General features: G+C 43.3%; 1 protein-coding gene across 1 annotated transcript in view; it reads right to left on the bottom strand.

Annotated features, from left to right (window-relative positions):
- The window catches only part of LOC143815404 (uncharacterized), a 137062-nt gene that overhangs the window by 106344 nt on the left and 4244 nt on the right, over nt 1-26474 (bottom strand). The gene's annotated exons all lie outside the window — the stretch shown is intronic.

The raw sequence follows: 26474 nt of genomic DNA, 5'->3' as shown, positions 1-26474 counted from the left end.
CGGAGCGAACCAATCAGACTTTGGAGGCTTATTTGAGGTGTTTTGTCTCTGCTGATCAGGACGATTGGGTGACATTCTTGCCGTTGGCTGAGTTTGCCCTTAATAATCGGGCTAGTTCCGCCACCTTGGTTTCGCCTTTTTTCTGCAACTCTGGTTTCCATCCTCGCTTTTCTTCGGGTCATGTGGAGCCTTCTGACTGTCCTGGGGTGGATTCTGTGGTGGATAGGTTGCAGCAGATCTGGAATCATGTGGTGGACAACTTGAAGTTGTCACAGGAGAAGGCTCAGCGCTTTGCCAACCGCCGCCGCGGTGTGGGTCCCCGACTACGCGTTGGGGATTTGGTGTGGCTTTCTTCCCGCTTTGTTCCTATGGTCTCCTCTCCCAAATTTAAACCTCGTTTTATTGGGCCTTACAAGATATTGGAAATCCTTAATCCTGTATCTTTTCGTCTGGATCTTCCTGTGTCGTTTGCTATTCACAATGTATTTCATAGGTCCTTGTTGCGGCGGTACATTGTGCCTGTAGTTCCTTCTGCTGAGCCTCCTGCTCCGGTGTTGGTGGAGGGCGAGTTGGAGTACGTGGTGGAGAAGATCTTGGATTCTCGCCTCTCCAGGCGGAGGCTTCAGTACCTGGTCAAGTGGAAGGGCTATGGTCAGGAGGATAATTCCTGGGTGGTCGCCTCTGATGTTCATGCGGCCGATTTGGTTCGTGCCTTTCATGCCGCTCATCCTGATCGCCCTGGTGGTCGTGGTGAGGGTTCGGTGACCCCTCACTAAGGGGGGGGTACTGTTGTGAATTTGCTTTTTGCTCCCTCTAGTGGTTACTAGTTTTTTGACTCTGGTTTTTCTGTCATTCCTTTTATCCGCACCTGGGTCGTTAGTTAGGGGTGTTGCTATATAAGCTCCCTGGACCTTCAGTTCAATGCCTGGCAACGTAGTTATCAGAGCTAGTCTGCTGTGCTCTTGTCTACTGATCCTGGTTCCAGTTATATCAGCTAAGTCTGCCTTTTGCTTTTTGCTATTTGTTTTGGTTTTGTATTTTTGTCCAGCTTGTTCCAAATCTATATCCTGACCTTTGCTGGAAGCTCTAGGGAGCTGGTGTTCTCCCCCCGGACCGTTAGACGGTTCGGGGGTTCTTGAATTTCCAGTGTGGATTTTGATAGGGTTTTTGTTGACCATATAAGTTACCTTTCTTTATTCTGCTATCAGTAAGCGGGCCTCTCTGTGCTAAACCTGGTTCATTTCTGTGTTTGTCATTTCCTCTTACCTCACCGTCATTATTTGTGGGGGGCTTCTATCCAGCTTTGGGGTCCCCTTCTCTGGAGGCAAGAAAGGTCTTTGTTTTCCTCTACTAGGGGTAGCTAGATTCTCCGGCTGGCGCGTGTCATCTAGAATCAACGTAGGAATGATCCCCGGCTACTTCTAGTGTTGGCGTTAGGAGTAGATATATGGTCAAACCAGTTACCACTGCCCTATGAGCTGGATTTTTGTATTCTGCAGACTTCCACGTTCCTCTGAGACCCTCGCCATTGGGGTCATAACAGGCGCTACTGTGAACAGCAGTACACCAACCTGACAAACAAGGCTGCACAAACAAGGTTTAACTGAAAACACCAGGCATACAAATTCACTCACATATAACAGAGAAATGCATCGGGGAGTGGAGGAAGTGGAAGGGAATTACCACACTCACAAACCATGCAACAGTCACTGATAACTCCTCCAAAACTCCTTCTCATATGAGCACCTCTCCTCCTAAGCCATGCAGCAAAGGTTAGGTCACACATGGATCTGATTCAGGACCCAGATTATAAAGAGGATGGGAGTGGCTAACCGAGCTCGGCTGAGAGCTCAGATTTTCCAACATGGCCGATTAACCGATTACTCCTGTTCTGCCAAAAGAAATAAACACCATTAAAACGAAGGTGTTCTGGCTCCTCTCTGTTGCAGAAATCTCGTGACAGCCAGACCACCGAACACCTCCTGTGACCCCGCTCCACCAGCTCTGTCGATATCCCCCAGTAAGCTGAATTCGGACTGTAAGACGCACCCCCATTTGATGCATTATTTTTTTCCCTATTTTACTTCTGAAAATTTGGGTTGCATCTTATGATCCAGTGTGTCTTACAGTCCGAAAAATACGGTACATAGATTTCTTCACCAATTGTTAATGTTGTCACTAAATTAACTATAACCCGCAATGTTATGTGTATTGAGGAAATCACCCAGCCCTTTTTAAAAAGCTGTTATAGTGTCTGCCATTATTATCTCTTGTAAGGTATTCCACACTCTGACTGATCTAACGGTAAAGAACCCTCTCCTATTTACCTCTTCGAATTGCCTTTCTTCCACACGTAATAAGTGCCCACTGGTCCTTAGTATAGTCATTGGAAGGAATAAGTCATGCGCCACTCCTCAGTATTGACCAAACATATATTTATACATTTAAACGAGATCCTCTCTGAGGCGTCTTTTTTCTAAGCTAAACAAGTCCAACTTTCTTAACCTCTCATCATATGAGAGGCTTTCCATCCTTTGTAATAATGGTAGTCTCCGAAACTAATGTTTGTGTGGTTGAGCAGAAGAGCAGTTTGAGCTCTTGCTTTAGGTATTAGAGCTCCCAGCACAGCAGGCACACATACCGGTCCTTCACCCACCTCTTATTTTGAACTTAAATTCAAAGCTGTAAATGCCGGCCCAGATACTGGCTCGTAAATGGCCCATGCCTGACTGCTGCTGTGCATTATAAAATTTATTTTGTGGGTCACTTGATGTCACTTTTTCTGGTGTCAGCCCCTAACTTTTAGAAATGTTTTGACTCCAAGTTGGGTCTCCTTCATGTGTTTTGCCTGACTTTGGCAGGGCTATCAGAGCACCAGGCCTACATCTGTCACTCATCCATACTGTTATACTATCCACCTGTTCCTGATCAATGTTTAAGCTAAAAATGTTGATCCAGGCCCTGTCCCATGCATCCATGCTGCGCAGTTATAATATTTGTACTCTGGGTCAATTGATGCCACTTTTCCTGGTGTCTGCCCATAATTTTAGCTGTTTTGGCAGCTTTTTGACCCCCCCCTTAAGGTGTTGTCTATGCGTTTGGTTTTGCCTCCCATTGGATTCAGTGGGGTTCGGATATGTTTGAGGAACTGTTCAGCTACCTGTTTCGTGAACATTAGTACGTTCGCCAATCCGAACCGAACTTTGAAAGGTTTGCTCATCTCTATTCTCCTGCAAAATGGCGCTGAAGGCGGCTCATGCTCAGAATAACCTCCGGCTGACTCAAGCAAAATGCCCCCGGAGGTGGGGCATGCTCATATTAACCTTATGGACCCCACCCAGCAAAATGGCGATGCATGCACAGATTTAGATCTTGACACGTCATTGAGCCGAGTTCCCAATTTGTGCATGCGCAGCCTCGGCGCTATTTTGTTGGAGGATGCAGAAGGTTAATCTGAGCATGCTACACCTCTTGCACCATTTTGCTGGAAAATACTGAGATATGAATGTGGGTGGTTGGGGCTAGCAAAATTTATAAAAGGAGGTTCATATAAATACAGAAGGGCCACAGCATAGCCAAGGACCCTTTCCATAGTTCTGCCCCAATGCACCAAAACTTCTAAGTTGAATGAAACAAAAACCAGGCTACGGAATTTTTCACTACATGTATCCATTAAATCAGTATATCAGGGCCATTATGGCCTTACCTTTATGTTAAATCGTGAGGACAGGTTCTTTTTAAGGAATTCATCTAGGGGTGTTGTGAGTATTTCGAACCCACAGGTGCTTTTCCAGGGTCTTTGTTATACAAGTAACATGAGAACCACCTATACTTCCAGTTACAGATTAAGAACATGAGTGGGGGGCTGGTTTTGTGTTGGATAAATTAGGTAAAATTTGGGGGTATATAATATTTTTGATCACTTTCAGTATAAGGCTGGGATCACATTCTTGTGTGCCAAGCTGAGCACTTATGACAGGGTTTCTGTGTAAATTGAACAAAACTGCAATTCAGATGAAACTCCATTGGAACCACTCAGTAGAATGAGGCAGTTGGAGACACTTTGGACTCCGTTTGGTGTCTGTTGCGGTGTTATCCATCTTTCTAGATGTGGTCAAGTATACTTGTGTGCTAAAAATGATGGTACACTCATGGAACAGAGACCAGACGGAGTCCAAAATGTTTCATTTTAGTGAATGGTTCTGTCGGATGTATTGTCTGAATCACGTTTTCTTGGGATTTTTGTGCAGCATAAGCAATATGTCGGCTATATTATAGATTTGCTGATTTTTTTTGTAGGTTTTTATACTATCATACGATAAAAGTTGTTTTTGTTAGAAACATTTTTTTCGTCGCCATAGTCTGAGATCTGTAACTTTTTTATTTTTTTACAAACTGCTGTATGAGGGCTTATTTTTTGAGTGACGAGCTAAAGATTTATGTGGTACAATTATTGAGTATGTAACATTTTTTATCACTTTTTATTCAGATTTTCAAGCTAAAAAATTAACAAAAACCAGCAATTCAGTTATTGTTTTTATATTTTTTTGCGCGGTTCACCATGCAGTTAAAGCGATAAGACCTATTTATTCTTTAGGTCAGTACAACTTTAGTGATACAAGATTTATGTTATTTTTTTGGCTACTTTTACACAGTAAAAACATTATTCAGCAAAAATGTAATTGTTATTGCATCGCTATATTCTGAGAACTGTAACTTTTTTTATTTTTTATTATAATAAGCTATATTAGGGCTTGTTTTTTTGTGGGAAGATTTGGTTTTTATGTTTTTACATTTGACTTTTTGATTGCTTTTCATTCCATTTGCTTGTGTGCCAGTATGGTGAAAAGGCTCCATTTTTGGTATGTTTTTCATTTTTCATTTACAATGTTCATAATATGGAGTAAGCGTTACAGTTTTATAGTTTGGGTTGTTCCGGGCATGGGGATGCCAATTATATGTACATTTTTTAATTTTAACACTGTGTGATTTTGGGATAAGTGTACATTTTCTTTGTTTGTTGTTTTTTTTTAAACTTTTTTACATGTATTTTATTTATTTATTTTTACTTTTTCACTTAGTATTATTGCGGGACGTGAATATTTTTTAGTTTGACTATTGGTCTCATGAATTGCAGGACTCGTATGACCGGAGCTATGCCAGTGTGACCCGGAGGGTCTGAATGCGGTGACATCACTAAGGAAAAGAGCAGAGGGGCGCTGGTTACAGGGAGGATGGTATTATGTGAGTATGTTAACACACACACTACACTGTATACACATATACACAGATTTAGTGAAAAAAACAAACCTTCCCGGTAGGGCTTCTTTAATTCTTCATTGTTGCCCTTCTTACATTATCTTAGAATTATAACTTTTTTGTTTCCTGCAAAATTGCATCTTGTGTCATTCGTTTGTATCTAAAATTAGTGACTTTCTTTATCTGACTAATGCTACAGTAATTCCAGCAGAACGCAAAAAAAATTGCCTTTTGACCAAATATGTGCAGCCTGCCAAGACAGAAACTAATGGAAGCATTGTGCCGCTCGGGGAGAGGGTGCGGTGGGGTGACGTCACTGCCATGTGACACAGGTAGTGAGCAGATGAGCGAGAGAAGAATGTGACACCTGAGACTAGGGAGGGACAGAGAGATCTTTGTGTCTTCCTGTGTGTTTATGTGAAAATGGAGCAGTGGGGGAAGGGGAGAAACTCCAACAAAACCAATGGAGAGAGATTACCTGGAGAGAGAAAGCCAGGCGTGCAAACAATGTCATAAATTGAAGAGACTGATACGAAATTCACCTTCACTTTGTAATGGGATGGATTTTAGCCTTTCCATATCCATTTTCTATGACATAATAATCAAAAGGGTAACAAATATGGACATACGCATTCATGTTTTTAATGAAAAAAAAACATTGGTCGCATTAAGGGAGTATTCTCACATTTAGAAGGAATATCCTACCCATGAGATAGGGGATAAGTTTCCGTTTGCTGGTGGTCTGACTGCTGGAACCCCACAATCCCGAGAAATGGTAGAGTAAGTCCATACAGAATCAGGAAGTGGAGACCAATGGAGACTCCATACGTGTCACAACGGGAGCTGTGGTGACTCAATCCCTTTAAAAGTAACTCAAATATTTTAGGCAACCTATTTAAAGGGGGATTATACATGTCAAATTGTTCAGGTCCTTGCACTTACCTAATTTTGTTAGATGTTGCCATGTCCTACCAGACATTCTCCAGTTGGGTATCCAGTTGGCAGCCATTTTGGTGAATAACTGTCCATGTGATACGTAGACTGCACAAGTCTGCCACAGCTGCTTTTTAACCATTATAGCTCATAGACGGGAGTCCTGAAGAGTCTAGAAGTTGCTGCTTGTGGACCACAAACTACTAATTCTACACAATGCATGAGGTGCAGAAGTACAGTGGCAAAGTGTTCCCAAAAATAACTGAAAGTGGTCCTTCAGGCTAGTCACTAAGATGAAGCATTTTTTGTTTTGTACCCACATTTCCATAGCACCTGTAGTAGTGCCTCTTAAAGGGGCTGTACATTTTAATCAATAGATCTTTGAATAATAATAAGTTCCACAATTGGATGTGTTGTAAAAAATATTCCTGCTCTGAGATAATCTTATAAATGTGCCCTTGGTGTAGTGTATAATGGCCGTGTCTGACTGTGCAGAGCTGCTCCAGTTCAGGTTCAGTAAACAGGCAGGAGAGCAGGGGATCTCAGCTGATTTTTTTTCTGTGAGGTAAAATATGTTTTTAAACAGGTAGGGAAATGTTTTACTTTAAAGAAACCAGCATCTGTGATCCCATGCTGTAATGTCTGTATATTTTCTCAGGCTTCCTCCCATCCTCTGGACCTATGGTATTATCAGGCAATGTTCTGTGCACAGTCAGACACGGCCTTTACACTGTACACAGCAGGGGCACATTTATAAGATTATCTCAACACAGGAACCTTTTTTAACACATCCAATTGTGGAACATATTATTATTCAAAGATCTATTGATTCAAATTTACTTTATCCATGAAACATCCGCTTTAAGTGACTCTTCTGTTGAGCAGGGGCCGGGGTTCAATAACCCTCTACAACCTCTTGTCTTAGACTTCAGGAAAGTCATCCAGTCGGGAGCCGTGGCAAAAGTTTAAGTGGAAACAAGCCTCCTTAAGCTTTAGTTTGGGTGCTTGACTTGCTGAGTTTCCTAGCCACAGGACGCTGCTTATGCAATTTATCAGTTAACAAATATATTTAGATATGTAAACTAAAAGCTAACCCTCAGGAATACAAAATGTTTATGCTTCAGTAAGTCATATGTGACACTCAGTCATATAAAAAGGCTTACTTCGTGTTGTGCTCTGCCCCCTATAGGTTAAACATGATGCTGCAGCATTCTGTTTGCAGTCAGGAAGAATCCTCCAAAAACTTTCTGCCTATTAGTTATTAGTTCATTGTTAACAAACAATAAGGAAACCAATGACCACAGCTAGACACACATTTCCCCATAAACATTTTTACTTATAGACAGAGAACAAAGTACTAGATTTCTTCACAAATGAGTACTAAAAACAGGAGGACTATAAAATTCCACTTGTGGTATCCAAGCACATAGAAGAGTAGTGTTTTTTTTTAATGTTGCTATTGATGAGAGGGTTGGATGGAGTGCGAGGCGCCTTATTTATTAATAAGTGCTTCCTTCTTAATGAATCAGGTGTGTCTAACAAGTGTGTGCCTGGCCACAAATCTTACTCCAGTCAAAGACTGGAGTAAGATTTATGGCCCGAAGAACTCCGCCGCTCATCATGCCAGAATTCTGGCTTAAAAGCTTTGATAACTTGGGGCATTAGACTTGTAGTTTACTAGAGAATGAACATTTGTCCAGAGATTAATAAAAATCCCTAATTTCCCACCTAACTCTGCACCCAAACTTACCAATATTTCTACAGTGCACCCTAAGGGTCCACTAAGGGCCGCTAAATGACTGCAGATCAGCTGCATGCAAGCCAACCAGCAGTCATGTAATAGTCTGTTTAGGCTGGCAGCCGACTTCCATGCACACAGAATGACTGTGTGCATAGAACATATTGACCTTAGTTGCACATGTACTGAAAAACAATCATTTTTTAACAGGTTTCTTAAAAACGCTCTCACCCAACGAACAAGCATTTTACAATACCTAGCAACACTTATTCCTGATTATTGGCCTGTCTAAATGGGTCCTAAGAAGACTATTTGTCACTTTCCACTAGATTTTCCAACTAATCACAGATATTTTTATGTGCATCTCTTAAAGGGAATCTGTCAGCAAGTTTTTGCTACCTCTTCTAAGAGCAGCATGATGTAGGCAATGAACCTGATTCCAACGATGTATCACTTAATCTACTGGGTGAAGCAGTGCTGATGCAATCAGCATTTAAGATTTAGCAATGCAGCAGAGCTGAGAAACATAATGCCACCCACACCACAGCTTTCTGTGTACATTGTAAATTGACAATGAAGTGCTTATCACAGGGGTGGTGGAGTCAGACTTGCAAGCACATTATATCAGCCAGTGATAGCAATCATAATCACCGCGTGATAAAACCTTCAGTGTAAATAAACAACAGCACACAACTTAACATGTAACACAACTTTAGATTCTGTGTTTTAACCCCTACCTTATGCAGATTACATAGTAAAAAATCTGCTAACAGATTCCCTTTAAAAGGAATGTATCCCCTATAAAATGTTTTAATAATTAAAACCAGATACTAATCTATAATATTTTCTGACTTTATATGCTTTATGTTATGGGAGTAGCCATCTTGCCTATGCTTCTGTTTACAGCATTAAGAGATATACTTTACAGCACCAACATGGACCATAGAAAACAATAAGAGATGTTTATTAACTTCTATGGAGGGGATTTATAGGTATGTTCTTGTATCATTTGCAGAGAGAAAGAGGAAGCTGTGACGTCGCATATTGACAAGATCAAAGATTTAACTGTATGTCCGTGACAATTTCATTGTATCTCTCGCTTTGATTATAATGAGATGACTGCTGGAAAGTGACAGGCAAGGAAGCGTCAGACTGGGAAAGAAGAAGATTTAACCCCTTTCTGCCAGCTGACGGAATAGTACGTCAGCTGGCAGAACCCCCGCTTTGAGGTGGGCTCCGGCGGTGAGCCCACCTTAAAGCCGCGACATGTCAGCTGTTTTGTACAGCTGACATGTGCGCGCAATGAGCGCGAGCGGAATCGCGATCCGCCCGCGCCCATTAACTAGTTAAATGCCGCCGTCAAGCGCTGACAGCGGCATTTAACTAGCGCTCCCGGCCGCGCGGCCGGACGTGCTCGCACCGCTGACCCCCGTCACATGATCGGGGGCCAGCGGTGCATTGCCATAACAACCAGAGGTCTCCTTGAGACCTCTATGGTTGTTGATGGCCGATTGCTTTCAGCGCCACCCTGTGGTTGGCGTTCAAAGTACACCTGCCTTTCTGCTACATAGAGGTGATCTGTGCTTCACCTCTATGTAGCAGAGCCGATCGTGTGGTGCATGCTTCTAGCCTCCTATGGAGGCTATTGAAGCATGCCAAAATTAAGAAAAAAAAGTGTTTAAAAATATAAAAAAAATAAAAAATATATAAAAGTTCAAATCACCCCCCTTTCGTCCCAATCAAAATAAAACAATAAAAAAAAATTAAACATACACATATTTGGTATCGCCACGTTCAGAATCGCCCGATCTGTCAATAAAAACAAAGGATTAACCTGACCGCTAAATGGCGTAGCGAGAAAAAAAATCAAAACGCCAAAATTACGTTTTTTTGGTCGCCGCGACATTGCATTAAAATGCAATAACGGGCGATCAAAAGAATGTATCTACATCAAAATGGTATCATTAAAAACGCCAGCTTGGCACGCAAAAAATAAGCCCTCACCCGACCCCAGATCATGAAAATTGGAGACGCTACGGGTATCAGGAAAATCACGCAATTGTTTTTTTTTAGCAAACTTTGGAATTTTTTTTCACCCCTTAGATAAAAAATAACCTAGACATGTTAGGTGTCTATGAACTCGTAATGACCTGGAAAATCATAATGGCAGGTTAGTTTTAGCATTTGGTGAACCTAGCAAAAAAGCCAAACAAAAAACAAGTGTGAGATTGCACTTTTTTTGCAATTTCATCACACTTGGAATTTTTTTCCCGTTGTCTCTTACACGGCATGGTAAAACCAATGGTATCGTTCAAAAGTACATCTCGTCCCGCAAAAAATAAGCCCTCACATGGCCATATTGACAGAAAAATAAAAAAGTTATGGCTCTGGGAAGGAGGGGAGCGAAAAATGAAAACGAAAAAACGGAAAAAGCTCCGGGGGTGAAGGGGAACCTATCACCTATCACCCCCAAAATCAAAGGTGAGCTAAGCCCACCAGCATCAAGGGCCTATCTACAGCATTCTGGAGTGCTGTAGATAAGCCCCCGATGTATCCTGAAAGATGAGAATATACTCACCCAGGGGGTGGTCCCGATCCGGTTCTGGTCTGATGGGCTTCGCGATCCGGTCTGGGGCCTCCCATAATCTTACGATGACGTCCTCTTCTTGTCTTCACGCTGCGGCTCCGGCACAGGCGTACTTTATCTGCCTTGTTGAGGGCAGAGCAAATTACTGCAGTGCGCAGGCGCCGGGAAAGGTCAGAGAGAAGCCCAGCACCTGCGCACTGCATTACTTTGCTCTGCCCTCAACAGTGCAGACAAAGTACACCTGCGCCGTAGCCGCAGTGTGAAGATAAGAAGGGGACGTCATCGTAAGAAGATGGGAGGCACTGGACCGGACCAAGACACCCATCGTACCGGGACCGCCCCTGGGTGAGTATAATCTAACCTCTTTTTCTCATCTTTCAGGATACATCGGGGGGCTTATCTACAGCATTCCAGAATCCTGTAGATAAGCCCCTGATGCCGGTGGGCTTACCTTTGATCTTGGGGGTGACAGGTTCCCTTTAATGAAATTAAATGATAAAGTATTGTAAACATAAAAATTTGTCTTAAACAATGTTGAAATTCCATATTGACTTGATTTTTATAAATCAGACAGGAGCAGATAAGAGCAGAATGGGGCACATATATCAATACTATATAAAGCTGGAATTTACACTACCTGATTATCATGAGTGAGCCTTCCTAAGAACACTCGTCTTCCGGTAATTGAGCAGTGTGAAGAGGCCACTAATCATAATCACCCAACGAAGGAACATAATGCTTGTCTGCAACACGTCCTGTGTATTTATCTTGATAAATCTCCCCCAATGTCTCCAATCAATGAGATATGGCTTTGGAGATAAATAAATGGACGACATTCAGTATATCCATCATAAATTATTTGCATATTTCTATGGTACTTTTTGTAAATTTGTAAAGTAATGAAGACAGGGTATAGTCGTAAAAACAGTTGAACATTAACTTTTGATGGCTCTAGTGTTGTAAAAGTCAACAATCCACTGTGTACTGTAGTTTTCAGCTAGAAAATGACTTTTACATTTAAACAACATTTATGATTATGACATTACACATTGTGCACATTGCACATTAAGGAGAGGTCGATGTATAGGAGTGGAACTTCTTACACAAACTTAATACATAGCAAAGTACTTGTTTTTTGTAGGTTATCACTATTTAACCGGCAAAAGATTCCCTATAATGACGCAGATTTAGGCACTATGGACTCTGTCATATGATTTGGAGGTGTCTGTATTTTTTTGGTGTGCATAAAAGCACAGTCGGTCACAGTTTTGTTCACCTCTGAAAAAAAAGGACACCACTGAACAGAGGCCAGATTGAGTTCAGAGTAAAGGCCCCGTCACACATAGCGAGATCGCTAGCGAGATCGCTGCTGAGTCACAAGTTTTGTGACGCAACAGCGACCTCAGTAGCGATCTCGCTATGTGTGACACGTACCAGCGATCAGGCCCCTGCTGTGAGATCGCTGGTCGTGTCGGAATGGCCTGGACCTTTTTTTGGTCGCTGAGGTCCCGCTGACATCGCTGAATCGGTGTGTGTGACACCGATCCAGCGATGTCTTCACTGGTAACCAGGGTAAACATCGGGTTACTAAGCGCAGGGCCGCGCTTAGTAACCCGATGTTTACCCTGGTTACCAAAAAAGCCAAACAGTACATACTCACCATCTGATGTCCGTCAGGTCCCTTGCCGTCTGCTTCCTGCTCTGACTGAGATCCGGCCGTACAGTGAGAGCAGATCACAGCAGTGACGTCACCGCTGCGCTCTGCTCTCACTGTACGGCGGCACTCAGTCAGAGCAGGAAGCAGACGGCAAGGGACCTGGACTTCGGCATCGTTGAAGACAGTTTCAACGATGCCGAAGTCGTTCCCCTTATCGATGGTCGCTGGAGAGAGCTGTCTGTGTGACAGCTCCCCAGCGACCACACAGCGACTTACCAACGATCACGGCCAGGTCGTATCGCTGGTCGTGATCGTTGGTAAATCGCTATGTGTGACGGGGCCTTAAGGCCGGCGTCACACTTGGCGTAAGACAATACGCCACGTATTATACGTCCGTACTACGGCCGTAATACGGAGAAATGTTCCCAAAATATTGATCCGTAGTCAGGGTGTGTCAGCGTATTTTGCGCATGGCATCCTCCGTATGTAATCCGTATGGCATCCGTACTGCGAGATTTTCGCGCAGGCTTGCAAAACCGACATCTAATGGATTTATGTGCTCAAATGTTCGGGAAAACATATATACAGTATATATATATATGTCATTGAGACACATATATATACACTCACCGGCCACTTTATTAGGTACACCATGCTAGTAACGGGTTGGACCCCTTTTGCCTTCAGAACTGCCTCAATTATTCGTGGCATAGATTCAACAAGGTGCTGGAAGCATTCCTCAGAGATTTTGGTCCATATTGACATGATGGCATCACACAGTTGCCGCAGATTTGTCGGCTGCACATCCCAAAGATGCTCCATACAAGGCAGGATGGATCCATGCTTTCATGTTGTTTACGCCAAATTCTGACCCTACCATCCGAATGTCGCAGCAGAAATCGAGACTCATCAGACCAAGCAACGTTTTTCCAATCTTCTACTGTCCAATTTCGATGAGCTTGTACAAATTGTAGCCTCAGTTTCCTGTTCTTAGCTGAAAGGAGTGGTACCCGGTGTGGTCTTCTGCTGCTGTAGCCCATCTGCCTCAAAGTTCGACGCACTGTGCGTTCAGAGATGCTCTTAGGCCTACCTTGGTTGTAACGGGTGGCGATTTGAGTCACTGTTGCCTTTCTATCAGCTCGAACCAGTCTGACCATTCTCCTCTGACCTCTGGCATCAACAAGGCATTTCCGCCCACAGAACTGCCGCTCACTGGATTTTTTTTCTTTTTCGGGCCATTCTCTGTAAACCCTAGAGATGGTTGTGCGTGAAAATCCCAGTAGATCAGCAGTTTCTGAAATACTCAGACCAGCCCTTCTGGCACCAACAACCATGCCACGTTCAAAGGCACTCAAATCACCTTTCTTCCCCATACTGATGCTCGGTTTGAACTGCAGGAGATTGTCTTTACCATGTCTACATGCCTAAATGCACTGAGTTGCCGCCATGTGATTGGCTGATTAGAAATTAAGTGTTAACAAGAAGTTGGACAGGTGTACCTAACAAAGTGGCCAGTGAGTGTATATTCTGTATTTAGATTTCATTCAGCGCGATATCTGTGAACAGCCGGTAATTCAATTGCCGGCTTTTCATTTCTCCTGCACAAACCCGACAGGATATGAGACATGGTTTACATACAGTAAACCATCTCATATCCCCATTTTTTAAGCATATTCCACACTACTGTTAGTAGTGTGTATGTGCAAAATTTCAGTGCTGTAGCTGCTAAAATAAAGGGTTAAATGGCGGAAAAAAATGGCGTGGGCTCCAGTGCAATTTTCTCCGCCAGAGTGGTAAAGCCAGTGACTGACGGCTGATATTAATAGCCAGGAGAGGGTCCATGGTTATTGGCCCCCCCGTGGCTACAAACATCTGCCCCCAGCCACCCCAGAAAAGGCACATCTGGAAGATGCGCCTATTCTGGCACTTGGCCACTCTCTTCCCACTCCCTGTAGCGGTGGGATATGGGGTAATGAAGGGTTAATGCCACCTTGCTATTGTAAGGTGACATTAAGCCAGATTAATAATGGAGAGGCGTCAATTATGACACCTATCCATTATTAATCCAATTGTTTGAAAGGGTTAAAAAACACACACACACACATGATTTAAAAGTATTTTAATGAAATAAACACAGCGGTTGTTTTAATAATTTATTGCTCTCTCAATCCATTTGCAGGCCCTCGCTTGGCAAAATAATAAACGCACAGGATACATACCTTCTGATGTCCTATCACGTCCAACGAGGTAATCCATCTGAAGGGGTTAACTAATATTACAGGCACGAGCTGCGATAAACCACTCGCTCGTGCCTGTAATCCCCGGGTGCTGAAAGGAAAGCAGAGTGATCTATACTTACATTCAGTCGCGGTGATGCGCCCCTGCTGGATGTTCTCATGAACTGCAGCCTGGAAACTTTTTCCCACGCTCCAGGTCATATGAGGACATCCTCCAGGGGGCGCATCACCGCGACTGAAGGAAATGTAGGTCAATGACCCACATTTCATTCATTCGCCGGGGAATTACAACCACGAGCACACAGCTGCATTAGCAGGGCTCCTGCTTGTAAATTATTTTAACCCCTTCAGATGGATTACCTCGTGGGACGTGACGGTTCAGCTGAGGGTATGTATCTTGTGCGTTTATTATTTTGCCAAGCGAGAGCCTGCAAATGGATTGAGAGAGCAATAAATTATTAAAACAACCGCTGTGTTTATTTCATTAAAATACTTTTAAATCATGTGTGTGTGTGTGTTTTTTAACCCTTTCAAACAATTGGATTAATAATGGATAGGTGTCATAATTGACGCCTCTCCATTATTAATCTGGCTTAATGTCACCTTACAAAAGCAAGGTGGCATTAACCCTTCATTACCCCATATCCCACCGCTACAGGGAGTGGGAAGAGAGTGGCCAAGTGCCAGAATAGGCGCATCTTCCAGATGTGCCTTTTCTGGGGTGGCTGGGGGCAGATGTTTTTAGCCACGGGGGGGCCAATAACCATGGACCCTCTCCTGGCTATTAATATCTGCCCTCGGTCACTGGCTTTACCATTCTGGCGGAGAAAATTGCGCTGGAGCCCACGCCACTTTTTTCCGCCATTTAACCCTTTATTTTAGCAGCTACAGCGCTGAAATTTTGCACATACACACTACTAACATTAGTAGTGTGGAATATGCAAAAAAAAAGGGGATATGAGATGGTTTACTGTATGTAAACCATGTCTCATATCCTGTCGGGTTTGTGCAGGAGAAATGAAAAGCCGGCAATTGAATTACCGACTTTTCACTAACACCGCTGCGTATTTCTCACAAGTCACACTGCTGGTCTGTGTGGAATCCGTATTTTTCTCGCCCCCATAGACTTTCATTGGCGTATTATTTGCGCAATACGCTGACAAACGCAGCATGCTGCGATTTTGTACGGCCGTAGAAAGCCGTATATTACGGATCCGTAATATACGGCTGATAGGAGCAGCCCCATTGAGAATAATTGTGCCGTATGTTATGCAAGTTTTACGGACGTAGTTTCTGCGCTCTTACGTCCGTAAAACTCGCATGTGTGACACCGGCCTTACTCTGCTGCCTCAATATAGTGAATGGATCTGTCCAGGGTTTCATCTGAATCACGTCATTCGGAGATTAAGATGGAACCCTCAAAGTAAGTGCTCAACGTAGAGCGATAGATAAATGTGATCCAAAATGACATGTAAAATGTTCCCAATAATAGCTTCAACTCAATCCACAAAAAAAAAGCAAGTCCCCACTCAGGTCTTTTATCTGTCAATGGAAATATAGGGGGCTTCCACGTTACTGGTAGCACAAAGCCTCTGGAAAAGCAATATAGCTCCTTGCCCCCCCAAAAAAAATCCGGCAAATTTTGCTCTCTCAAATCCAAATGCCCTCTCCTTTCTGAGCACCACAGTGTACCTAAGCCATATTTAGAGGCCACATTTGGCATTTCTGTTGCCTTGAGAGCCTGCCTAATTTAAGGGGTCCATATCTCCAGAAGCAGGAACTGGACACAATGAATAGACACTACAATGTACTGGGCACTACAACATACTGGGCACTGTAATATACGGGCTCTTCAATGGCAGATTTGCAATTTTCACTCTGCAATACCCACTACTACTTGTTTATGGAAAACACACATGTGAGTCAAAATCGTCACTACACCGCTAGATAAATTCCAAGAGGAGTGTAACTTACAAAAGAGGGTCACTTGAGGGAGGGATTCTGCTGTTTTGTAACTTAGGCGCTTTGTATATGGAGTGCGCAAACTATTCTACAATAATTTTTTCTCCAAGAGTCAAACAGCTTTCCTTCCCTTCTGAGTCTCAGGATGTGTCAAGGCAGTACTGTACAGATACATATGGAATATGGCCACGTTCAGCAGAAATTGTGTGACAAATTTTGTCGCGAAAATGTTAACCCCTTCCCGACCCATGACGCCACGTAGGCGTCATGAAAGTCGGTACCAATCCGACCCATGACGCCTATGTGGCGTCATGGAATGATCGCGTCCCTGCAGATCGGGTGAAAGGGTTAATTCCAATTTCACCCGATCTGCAGGGACAGGGGGAGTGGTACTTCAGCCCAGGGGGGGTGGCTTCACCCCCCCGTGGCTACGATCGCTCTGATTGGCTGTTGAAAGTGAAACAGCCAATAAGAGCGATTTGTAATATTTCACTATGAAAACTGGTGAAATATTACAATCCAGCCATGGCCGATACTGTAATATCATCGGCCATGGCTGGAAACCCTGATCTGTCCCCCCCACCGCCACCGATCTCCTCCCCGGTCCTCCGTTCAGTCCCGTGCTCCCCTCCATCCGCCTGTCCACTCCCCCGTCCTCCTGTCCGCTCCCCCCGTGCTCCGATCCCACCCCCCGTGCTCCGATCCCACCCCCCATGCTCCGATCACCCCCCCGTGCTCCGATCACCCCCCCTCATACTTACCGAGCCTCCCGGTGTCCGTCCGTCTTCTCCACGGATGCCGCCATCTTCCAAAATGGCGGGCGCATGCGTAGTGCGCCCGCCGAATCTGCCAGCCGGCAGATTTGTTCCAGCTACATTTTGATCACTGTGATAAAACCTATCACAGTGATCAAAATAAAAAAAATAGTAAATGAACCCCCCCCCTTTATCACCCCCCATAGGTAGGGACAATAATAAAATAAAGAAAATATATATTTTTTCCACTAGGGTTAGAACTAGGGGTAGGGTTAGGGGTAGGGTTAGGGGTAGGGTTAGAACTAGGGTTAGCGTTAGAATTAGGATATGTGCACACAGTGCGGATTTGGCTGCGGATCTGCAGCGGATTGGCCGCTGCAGATTCGTAACAGTGTTCCATCAGGTTTACAGTACCATGTAAACCTATGGAAAACCAAATCCGCTGTGCCCTTGGTGCGGAAAATACAGCGTGGAAATGCTGCGTTGTATTATCCGCAGCATGTCAATTATTTGTGCGGATTTCGCAGCGTTTTACACCTGCTCCTCAATAGGAATCCGCAGGTGAAATCCGCATAAAAAACACTGGAAATCCGCAGTAAATCCGCAGGTAAAACGCAGTGCCTTTTACCTGCGGATTTTTCAAAAATGGTGCGGAAAAATCTCACACGAATCCGCTATGTGGGCACATAGCCTTAGGGTTGGAAATAGAGTTAGGGTTGGAATTAGGGCTAGGGTTGGAAATAGGGTTAAGAATAGGCTTGTGGTTAGGGTTAGGGGTGTGTTGGGGTTAAAGTTGTGGTTAGGGTTGGGGTTAGGGTTAGGGTTGGGATTAGGGTTAGGGTTGTGGTTAGGGGTGTGTTGGGATTAGGGTTGTGATTAGGGTTATGGCTAGAGTTGGGATTAGGGTTAGGGGTGTGTTGGGGTTAGTGTTGGAGTTAGAATTGAGGGGTTTCCACTGTTTAGGCACACCAGAGGTCTCCAAACACAACATGGCGCCACCATTGATTCCAGCCAATCTTGCGTTCAAAAAGTCAAATGGTGCTCCCTCCCTTCCGAGCCCCGACGTGCACCCAAACAGTGGTTTACCCCCACATATGGGGTACCAGCATACTCAGGACAAACTGGGCAACAATTATTGGGGTCCAATTTCTCCTGTTACCCTTGCAAAAATAAAAAATTGCTTGCTAAAACATAATTTTAGAGGAATGAAAAATTATTTTTTATTTTCACAACTCTGCGTTGTAAACTTCTATGAAGCACTTTTGGGTTCTAAGTGCTCACTACACATCTAGATAAGTTCCTTGGGGGGTCTAGTTTCCAAAATGGGGTCACTTGTGGGGGGTTTCTACTGTTTAGGCACATCAGGGGCTCTGCAAACGTAACATGATGCCCGCACACCATTCCATCAAAGTCTGCATTCCAAAACATCACTACTTCCCTTCCGAGCCCCGGCATGTGCCAAACAGTGGTTTTCCCCCACATATGGGGTATCAGCGTACTCAGGAGAAACTGGACAACAACTCTTGGGGTCAAATTTCTCCTGTTACCCTTGGGAAAATTAAAAAATTCTGGGCTAAAAAAATATTTTTGAGGAAAGAAAACACATTTATTATTTTCACGGCTCTGCGTTATAAACTTCTGTGAAGCACCTGGGGGTTTAAAGTGCTCACTATGCATCTAGATAAGTTCCTTGGGGGGTCTAGTTTCCAAAATGGGGTCACTTGTGGGGAGTTTCTACTGTTTAGGCACATCAGGGGCTCTGCAAACGCAACGTGACTCCCGCAGAGCATTCCATCAAAGTCTGCATTTCAAAACGTCACTACTTCCCTTCCGAACCCCGACGTGTGCCCAAACAGTGGTTTACCCCCACATATGGGGCATCAGCGTACTCAGGAGAAACTGGGCAACAACTTTTGCGGTCCAATTTCTCCAGTTACCCTTGGGAAAATAAAAAATTGTGGGCTAAAAAATCATTTTTGAGAAAAGAAAAATTATTTTTTATTTTCATGGCTCTGCGTTATAAACTTCTGTGAAGCACTTGGGGGTTCAAAGTGCTCAAAACACATCTAGATTAGTTCCTTGGGAGGTCTAGTTTCCAAAATGGGGTCACTTGTGGGGGAGCTCCAATGTTTAGGCACACAGGGGCTCTCCAAACGCGACATGGTGTCCCCTAATGATTGGAGCTAATTTTCCATTCAAAAAGTCAAATGGCGCGCCTTCCCTTCCAAGCCTTGCCGTGCACCCAAACAGTGGTTTACCCCCACATATGGGGTATCATCGTACTCAGGAGAAACTGGTCAACAACTTTTGGGGTCCAATTTCTCCTGTTACCCTTGGGAAAATAAAAAATTCCGGGCTAAAAATCATTTTTGAGGAAAGAAAAATTATTTTCTATTTTCACGGCTCTGCGTTATAAACTTCTGCGAAGCAACTGGGGGTTTAAAGTGCTCACTATGCATCTAGATAAGTTCCTTGGGGGGTCTAGTTTCCAAAATGGGGTCACTTGTAGGGGAGCTCCAATGTTTAGGCACACAGGGGCTCTACAAACGCGACATGGTGTCCGCTAATGATTGGAGCTAATTTTCCATTCAAAAATTCAAATGGCACGCCTTCCCTTCCAAGCCTTGCCGTGCACCCAAACAGTGGTTTACCCTCACATATGAGGTATCAGCGTACTCAGGAGAAATTGCCCAACAAATTTTAGGATCCATTTTATCCTGTTGCCCATGTGAAAATGAAAAAATTGAGGCTAAAAGAAATTTTGTGTGAAAAAAAGTACTTTTTCATTTTTACGGATCAATTTGTGAAGCACCTGAGGGTTTAAAGTGCTCACTATGCATCTAGATAAGTTCCTTGGGGGGTCTAGTTTCCAAAATGGGGTCACTTGTGGGGGAGCTCCAATGTTTAGGCACACGGGGGCTCTGCAAACGCGACATGGTGTCCGCTAAAGATTGGAGCCAATTTTTCATTCACAAAGTCAAATGGCGCTCCTTCCCTTCCGAGCCCTGCTGTGCGCCCAAACAGTGGTTTACCCCCACATATGAGGTATCAGCATACTCAAGACAAATTGGACAACAACGTTCGTGGTCCAGTTTCTCCTTTTACCCTTGGGAAAATAAAAAAATTGTTGCTAAAAATCATTTTTCTGACTAAAAAGTTAAATGTTCATTTTTTCTTTCCATGTTGCTTCTGCTGCTGTGAAACACCTGAAGGGTTAATAAACTTCTTGAATGTGGTTTTAAGCACCTTGAGGGGTGCAGTTTTTAGAATGGTGTCACTTTGGGGTATTTTCAGCCATATAGAACCCTCAAACTGACTTCAAATGTGAGGTGGTCCCTAAAAAAAATGGTTTTGTAAATTTTGTTGTAAAATGAGAAATCACTGGTCAAATTTTAACCCTTATAACTTCCTAGCAAAAAAAAATTTTGTTTCCAAAATTGTGCTGATGTAAAGTAGACATGTGGGAAATGTTATTTATTAACTATTTTATGTCACATAACTCTCTGGTTTAACAGAATAAAAATTCAAAATGTGAAAATTGCGAACTTTTCGCCAAATTTCTGTTTTTTTTCACAAATAAACTCAGAAATTATCGACCTAAATTTACCACTATCATGATGCCCAATATGTCACGAAAAAACAATCTCAGAACCGCTAGGATCCGTTGAAGCGTTCCTGAGTTATTACCTCATAAAGGGACACTGGTCAGAATTGCAAAAAACGGCCAGGTCATTAAGGTCAAAATAGGCTGGGTCATGAAGGGGTTAAATCTGGGGCTTAAACAACATTTTTGCATTAAAAATTAAATAATTTTTTCTTCACTGCCCAATGGAATAAAATTCGGTGACACACCCGTGCTGTCAATATGATCACTGCACCCTTAGATGAATTCATTTAGAGGTGTAGTTTGTAAAATGGCGTCACTTATTGGGGGTTCTGCTGATCCCGCATCTCAGGGGCTGTTCCAGTTGGTCATGTCACCCGCAAACCATAACAACCAAATCTGCACTAAATTTTGGCACTTCTTCCCTTCTGAGTTTTGCACTTTGCCAGAAAAGTAGTCCCTGATTACATGTACGGTATTGTTACACTCAGGAGAAATTGCACAAGAAACTGTGAGGTCCATTTTTTTATTACCCTGTATACAAATGTAAAACTTGGAGCTAAAAACATTATAGTTGTAAAAATGTAATTATTCTATCTTCACAGCCTAAAGGTATAAAATGTTGTGAGGCTCACGTGGTGTCAATATAATCGCTGCACCCCTAGATGAATTGATTGAGAGGTGTAGTTTGTAATATGGGTTCACTTATGAAGGGTTCTGATGTTCTAGCATCTCAGGGTCTCTGTCAATGTGACATGGCACCCCCAAACCATTCCAGCTAAGTTTGAACTCCAATATGGCGCCCCTTCCCTTCTGAGGTTTCCACTATGCCTCAAAAGTAGTTTTCAACCACATATGGGGTAATGGTATACTCAGGAGACATTGCATAATACATTTAATGTTACACTTTCTCCTATTTTCCCTTTTTGAAAATTAAAAATTTGGGGCTAAAGCAACATTTTAGTGGAAAAATGTGTAATTTTCCATTAACTCAGCCAAAGGTTGCACAATTCTGTGAATTCCTCAAGAGGTGTAATTTCCAAAATGGGGTCACTTGTGGAGGTTTCTGCTGTTTTGGCATCTCAGGAGCTCTTCAGATGTGACATGGCATCCACAATCTATTTCAGCCCTGCTGTGTTCTTAAACAGTAGTTTTCCAAAACATATAGGGTATTGGTGTACTCAGGAGAAATCTCACAATATATTTTTGGGGTCTATTTTTTTCCTGTTACAAGGAAAAATTTGGGACTAAAGCAACATTTTTGGCAGGAAAAAAATATATTATTCATTTTCAAAGTTCAATGTTATACATGGTGTCCGCTATAGATTCCAGCCAATTTTGCGCTCTAAAAGTCAAATGGTACTCTTCTCTTCCGAGCCCTGCTGTGCACCCCAAACAGTAGTTCTCCACCACATATGAGATAACGGTGTACTCAGGAGAAAATGTAAACCAATTGTATGGTCCAGTTTTTCCGGTTAGCCTTGTGAAAATAATTTGGGGATAAAGTAACATTTTTGGTGGAATTATGTGATTTTTTATTTTCATGATTCCACGTTATAAAATTCTTTGAAGCACCTGCAGATTCAAAGTGCTCACCACACCTCTAGATAAGTTCTTTGAGTGGTGTAACCACTGTTTAGGCACATGTGGGGCTCTGCAAATGCGACATGGCATCCGCTATCAATTACAGCCAATTTTGAGCTCCAAAAGTTGGAGGGCGCTCCTTCCCTTCCGAGCTCAGTCATGTGCCCAAACAGTAGTTTCCTACCACATAAGGGGTATCGGTGTACTCCGGATAAACTGCACATCAAATTGAATGGTCCATTTCCCCTGTTACCCTTTTGAAAATGCTAAATTTAGGGCTAGATCAATATTTTGGTGGGAAAAAGTAAAATTTTAATTTTTTTCTTCCACATTGCTTTAATTCTGGTGAAGCTCCTAAAGGGTTAATAAACTTCTTGAATGTGTTTTTGAGCACTTTGAGTTGTGCAGTTTTTAGAATGTTGTCACTTTTGGGTACTTTATGTGATATAGACCCCTCAAAGTCAATTCAAATTGAAAGTGGTCCCTAAAAAAATGGTTTTATAAACTTTGTTAAAAAAATGAGAAATTCCAGATACATTTTTAACCCTTCTAACTATCTAACATAGAAAAAAAAATGTATCAAAAATGCTGCTGATGTAAAGTAGACATAGATTATCTACGGGGATGGATTAAGAGTAGCCAGGGCCCCAGGTAGTTTAGAACACGTGCCGCCCCAGGTACCTGATGTACCACATGACATGTCACATGATCCCCTTTGATATATCACGTGATAGGTCATGTGAGTAACATTCAAGTGCTCTGGTGCACATCAGTAGATTGAAAGTGACAGAGAGTATGCACGCTGTGCAAATGTTTCTTTTATGTACAGTACAGCACTATACATAACATGCTATTCTTAATTGTCTGCAGCGGAGCTTCAGGAGAGGTCCTTGCCGGGATATGTGCGCCGTCGATGGCTGGTGCACAAAACATTATGATGAGGGTAATCTGGCTATGGTTTCCCCCCTGGAGCCTTGGGTGGTACCCACATTGCTCTGATTATAATATGCCTATGATTATCTATATATAGTGTGTGGTATATCTCTCTGGTTTAAGGGCAAAAAAAAATCAGAGTTTGACAATTGCTAAATTTTCACATTTTGTCACATTTTCAATATTTTCATAAATAAATGCAAATCATATTGATCTACATTTATCACTAATATGAAGTACAACGTGTCCCGAAAAAACAATCTTAGAGTCACATAAATTGACGCTGGTCAGAATTTAAAAAATTGGCCTAGTCAGGAAGATGAAAACAGGCTGGTCGGTGAAGGGGTTAAAAAACCTTTAATTCAGTTTTTGTCATGGGGTTTTTCATTTTCAAAATTTTTCACCCCATTGGTTTGTACTCTAGGTGGTGTACTACGGCCCAGCTAACCAAGTATAGTGATGTTTCTAAATATGTTTTTAAACAGTTCCTACTGGCCAATTACTATGATTAGTATTATCCAACATAACAATTGGAGGGTTGGCTTTATGGACTATAGGGGCTGACAGCATCCTACTTAAGGTACCTTCGCACTAAAGGTACCTTCACACTAAACGATTTACCAACGATCACGACCAGCGATACGACCTGGCCATGATCGTTGGTAAGTCGTTGTGTGGTCACAGCGACCAACGATGCAGAAGTCCCCGGGTAACCAGGGTAAACATCGGGTTACTAAGCGCAGAGCCGCGCTTAGTAACCCGATGTTTACCCTGGTTACCATCGTAAATGTAAAAAAAACAAACAGTACATACTCACATTCCGGTGTCACGTCCCTCGCCGTCTGCTTCCCGCACTGACTGTGAGTGCCGGCCGTAAAGTAAAAGCAGAGCGCAGCGGTGACGTCACCGCTGTGCTCTGCTTTTACTTTACGGCCGGCACTCACAGTCAGTGCGGGAAGCTTTGAGCAGCAGCGCGGACGCCGGGGGACGTGACAGACATCAGAGGGTGAGTATGTACTGGTTTTTTTTTTACTTTTACAATGGTAACCAGGGTAAATATCGGGTTACTAAGCACGGCCCTGCGCTTAGTAACCCGATATTTACCCTGGTTACCATTGTAAAACATTGCTGGCATCGTTGCTTTTGCTGTCAAACACGACGATACACGCCGATCTGACGACCGAATAAAGTTCTGGACTTTCAGCAACGACCAGCGATATCACAGCGGGATCCAGATCGCTGCTGCGTGTCAAACACAACGATATCGCTATCCAGGACGCTGCAACGTCACGGATCGCTATCGTTATCGTTGTTAAGTCGCTTAGTGTGAAGGTACCTTTAGGGTACTGTCACACTCTACAACTTTCCAACGATCACGACCAGCGATACGACCTGGCCGTGATCGTTGGAAAGTCGTTGTGTGGTCGCTGGGGAGCTGTCACACAGACCGTTCTCCAGCGACCAACGATGCCGAGGTCCTGGGTAACCAGGGTAAACATCGGGTTACTAAGCGCAGGGCCGCGCTTAGTAACCCGATGTTTACCCTGGTTACCAGCGTAAAAGTAAAAAAAAAAAAAACGTACATACTCACATTCCGGTGTCCTTCAGGTCCCTTGCCGTCGGCTTCCCGCTCTGACTGAGTGCCGCCGTAAAGTGAAAGCAGATCACAGCGGTGACGTCACTGCTGTGATCTGCTCTTACTTTCCGGCCGGCAGTCAGTCAGAGCGGGAAGCAGACGGCAAGGGACCTGAAGGACACCGGAATGTGAGTATGTACGGTTTGTTTTTTTAACTTTTACGCTGGTAACCACGGTAAACATCGGGTTACTAAGCGCGGCCCTGCGCTTAGTAACCCGATGTTTACCCTGGTTACAAGCGAACGCATCGCTGGATCGCTGTCACACACAACGATCCAGCGATGACAGCGGGAGATCCAGCGACGAAATAAAGTTCCAAACGATCTGCTACGACGTACGATTCTCAGCAGGATCCCTGATCGCTGCTGCGTGTCAGACACAGCGATATCGTATGGATATCGCTGGAACGTCACGGATCGTACCGTCGTAGCGATCAAAGTGCCACTGTGTGACAGTACCCTTAGATCTCCATGTTACAACTGTACTTTGTTAGTTATATTGTATTGTACACTGCCTCTGGTGTGGTTATTGGATTGAGTCTTTGTATTCTGACCTGGGTTAGCACTAAGTTTACTCTACTTCTTAAAGGGTTTAGCTGGCCTTGGCCATACAATAGGTCATCAATACAGATTGGTTAGGTCACTGACACCCCCACCAATCATCTGTTGTCAGCTACAGCGGATGTAAACAGCACAGCTACCTACACAGTTTAGTGGCCATTATTGAAAATTGAAAGTCAGCTCCTATTCAATTAAAGATTGACCGTGGTAGCTTTTTTGAGTTGATGGACACATACCAATGTTATAATAAATAGTGATGAGCAAGTGTGCTTGTTACTCGAGTTTTTCGAGCATGCTCAGGTGTTTTCCGAGTATTTGGGCGTGCTCGTAGATTATATTTTTGTCTCCACAGCTGCATGAATTGCATGTGGAAATTCCCTAACAAACAGGCGATCCCTGCATGTGTTCAGGTTGTCTAACAGCCGCAAATCATGCAGCTCCAGGGACACAAACATATTCTACGAGCACGCCCAATATACTCAAAGAACACCCGAGCATGCTGGGAAAACTCGAGTAACGAGCACACTCGCTCATCACTATTAAAAAAAACATCTGCATGCTTCCTAAATTTCCCACTTATATCTCAACAGTCCAGTTTTGGGCAATACTGTTCTACAAATATGTGTGTAAAAAGGCTGGTCTTATACAAGCTATGTTTCTAGGCACTATGGATGTGGGGCTCAAAATGTCCCACCCTTTGGGACTCAAATATTGACATGTGAGAACATATTTATAGCTCATGTTGAAGGACATAACGTAACAGCCAATGTATACATGCAATAGATAATTTCCTTGCTTTAGAGAACTAATTATAGTTTTGCAGTTTATGTAATGGTTAGGTTAGGCTTCTATTTATTCTGTCCTCTTGTGCACATACGGTATGTTGTCTGCCTTATAGCAGCCAATTATTCTACACATACATTTTATGGAGAGGCTTCCAAAGTATCACCGTCACCATGAGTAGTTATTTCCCATAATTTTGGCTCTATTCTGGAATTGTAAATAAACAGTTTACCCATACGATACTCT

Source organism: Ranitomeya variabilis, chromosome 3, assembly GCF_051348905.1.
Source record: "Ranitomeya variabilis isolate aRanVar5 chromosome 3, aRanVar5.hap1, whole genome shotgun sequence".
Taxonomy (NCBI): Eukaryota; Metazoa; Chordata; class Amphibia; order Anura; family Dendrobatidae; genus Ranitomeya; species Ranitomeya variabilis.
The sequence above is the reverse complement of the archived record's forward strand: the minus strand, read 5'-3'. Positions and strand labels throughout refer to the sequence as shown.